Genomic DNA, 3,020 nt, shown 5'->3' on the forward strand with positions numbered 1-3,020 from the left:
ACCACAATATTTTAATTACACAGAAAGCTGAGCTGCTACTTGAATTTGTTTAAAGGTCCCCAAAACAAAAACACCTCCTGACATTAGCCAGGGATAGCCCCAAGGGTTGACAGCAGAGGACTGTTAACCAGCCCTAGCATAACTGTCCAGGAAAGAAAGCTCCAGCTGCATTCTCATCCTTCCATTCTTATCCACTGCCCTGTTCAACACCCTGTCCACACCAAGAAGCTGTGAAATGCTCATTCTCTAGAAGGTACTGTAGACCAGGGCTTCCAAATATTTACTGAGCAAATTACTCAAGGATCTTGTTGAATACAGATTCTGATCCTAGAGGTCTGAGGTGGGGCGTGAGAGTCTGCCTTTCCAACCAGCTTCCGGGTGCTGCTAATTCTGTATGTCCACAGGCCACACTCACAGAGCAAGGCCCCACTAGACCTTCACCTTCCATAAGTATGTGCATTTTAAATTAGAACTTCAGAAAGGTGCCCTTTAAAATATTACACTCAAAGAAATGAACTTCAAATGGTGAGAGTGCAGGTAAGATAGCTCGTTGGGCTGGGGAGCTATCTGGAAGGCAACTAGGACCATCTGCCAGCATAACCCTCAAATTAAGACCTTTGGTAAGCAGATGTGAAGAGCCCAGCTATGGGGGTCAATAAGGCCAAGACAGACATGTATGGGGGCTCAGCCCAGATAAGCCCAGAATGCCAGCTCTGGGCCCCCCACCCCTTCATGGCTCTTCTCCACCTCGCAGCACAGAGCCTTCGGGTTCACACCAGTCACCTATGTAGTGCCACCTTTCCAGGCCACAGGATGCTCTTGCTCTCTGCCATGCAGGCACTCTGCTTTCCGACCTTCCTCAGTCCTGGGTAAACAGCATCAAGCATTCCTATTCCCTCAGCTAAGGGTCCCCCTCCCAGCCTTTCCTGGACAGTGACGTCTGGTCCCTGGCCCCCAAGGGTACTGATCATAGTGAGCCTACCCCTACACCATGAACCAAACATTAACTCCAAGCCAGCACTCTCAACCATGGGCTGACTCATCAGCACCTCACACCTGGCTCTAAGGAGGCTCTTCAAGCCCAGCCTAATTCTTCCCTATGTTAAGGTCTGACTCCACCCACCACACACACACACACACACACACACACACACACACACACACACACCCGTTCTCCTGTGCCTCTCCAGCTTATTTCAAAATTCAAATTGGAGTGAGGTGCTTGCTAAGCGGCTGAAAGGCAAGGGTCAGTGTCTGCTCTGATCTGAGAGGGCAAAGTACATAAAAGAGGCAGGCGCTGCTTTCTCAATTACTGGGAAGGTAGTGGTGTGTTACTACTCAGGAAAAGCTAATTTCCCCCCATGGGCCGTTAACAGCACCAGAGCTGGGCTTTGGGATCACAGTGGGGCGGCGGCCAGCGGCCAAGGCACCGGCTCTCCGCTCGCGGCACAGAGGCAGCGGCTCTAGGTGCCCGCTCCAGGAAAGCAAGGCACCAAGTGCCCGCCTACTAGCGCCGCCACCACCTTGGAATGCGCGGGTTCTGCACGCATCCCGGGCTGACCTACAGGGAAGACGAGGGGCAGCGCTTCCGAGCGCAGGCCCCAGGACAACCAGCACCGCCAGTGGTGGGCCCGCCAGAGGACTGGGAAGGCGAAGCGCGAGCCACACAAGGCTCCCTGCTCCGCGAGGGACGCGTCTTCCTATAGCTGGTCCGAAGTGGGAAGGTTGCAGGAGTCCTCTGGGGTCGGTCTCTCGCGGGCAGTGAGAGGCGACGAGGGTAGGAGAGAGCTACGTGACTTTAGGTCCCTCCAGCGCCATTCCTACCCGCAGAGGAGGTGCGTCCCGCCCCATTACCCTGCCCAAATGGGGATCCAGAGCACAGAAGGGTACGAGATTGGATCCCAAAGGCCTCTTTACCCCCCGAAATTCTCCCTATCCCAGACCCAGATCCTCTCCGAGGCGCGGAGAGCAAAGTGCCCGAGTGTTCGAGAGCCCAAGAACCGGGGTGGGGAGTATAGTGCCTGTCCTCCCCAGGCCAACGCGGAGGGAATTCGAGTTCCCGAGAATCAAAGTTGCCGCGCGTCTGGCCGCGGGCTCCGAACGGGGTGCGCGACCCAGGCCAGGGGCCCGGGATGGAAGGAGGCCCAGAGAGCCTGCCGCGGGCGATGGCCGAGCCGGGAACAAGTGGTTCGGCGGCTGCGGTCGCGACCCCACTGCTCCAACTTTCCCGCCGCGTGGCAGGCGAACTGCGCGGTGAAGGCGAGGGAAGTGGGGAGGGAAAGGGCGCTGAGCGGCTCTTGGTACCGTGTGCATGTGCGAAGAGGCGCTACGCCGCGCCTCGGGCTCTGCTCTCCGCCGGATCGGCCCTCACGGGCCGCCTGCTCGGATGCTGGCCACCTCCGTGTCTCGCTGCCGGCGCGAAGGATCATCAGCGGCGCGCGGGCCGCTCCGGGGTCCCCTTGGGCCGTCCGCTGGCCGCTAGCCTCTTGCCGGCTGCAACTTCAGGCGCGCGAGGCGCGTCCCAAATGTCCTGAGGCTCTGCACCCCCGAGCTCCATGCCCAGGGCCGGCCACCTCTCCCCGCCCCGCTCAGCGCCCGACAGCCGTCGGACGCGTCTTCTCTCTGAGCATCGCGCTCGCAGCTCGCGCCCAGTTCTCCTCAGCCGCCGCTGCTGCTCAAGTGCGCGATCAACTTTCCCTCGCTTCCTCCGCCCCGCTCGGCCCCCGCCACCCAGACCCCGCCTCCTGACGCTCGCTCCCTCACCTCCCGCCCAGCCCAGCCCCCGCCCGCCGGGCTGAGCCTTGCCGCCCCCCACTACCCCCCCACACACACACACACCGTGGGCCGCTGGGGTCCCTGCACTCCCCGCCCTGGCCCCATGCAGACCCCCAGGAGCAATGCGGAGCTCGGCCAGGCGCTCAGGACATGAATATTTCAGTGCTGGCGAAGCTGCCCTCTGCCGATGTCATAGCACCGGCTGCTGTGGCAAATCGCCGAATCCCCCTAACGGACGGGGCGGA

The 3,020-nt window shown here is 60.0% G+C and overlaps 1 protein-coding gene across 1 annotated transcript in view; it reads right to left on the reverse strand.

Moving 5' to 3' along the window:
* Positions 1-2,652, reverse strand: part of LOC102896542 (cadherin-23) — a 320,558-nt gene extending 317,906 nt beyond the window's left edge. Inside the window, exon 1 of the mRNA XM_025049321.1 lies at positions 2,305-2,652. The gene's annotated coding sequence lies outside the window, so the exon portion shown is untranslated. The remainder of the gene's footprint in view (positions 1-2,304) is intronic.
* Between the last annotated feature and the right edge of the window lie 368 nt (positions 2,653-3,020).

The sequence above is a fragment of the Pteropus alecto genome, unplaced genomic scaffold (assembly GCF_000325575.1).
Source record: "Pteropus alecto unplaced genomic scaffold, ASM32557v1 scaffold155, whole genome shotgun sequence".
NCBI classification, from domain to species: domain Eukaryota; kingdom Metazoa; phylum Chordata; class Mammalia; order Chiroptera; family Pteropodidae; genus Pteropus; species Pteropus alecto.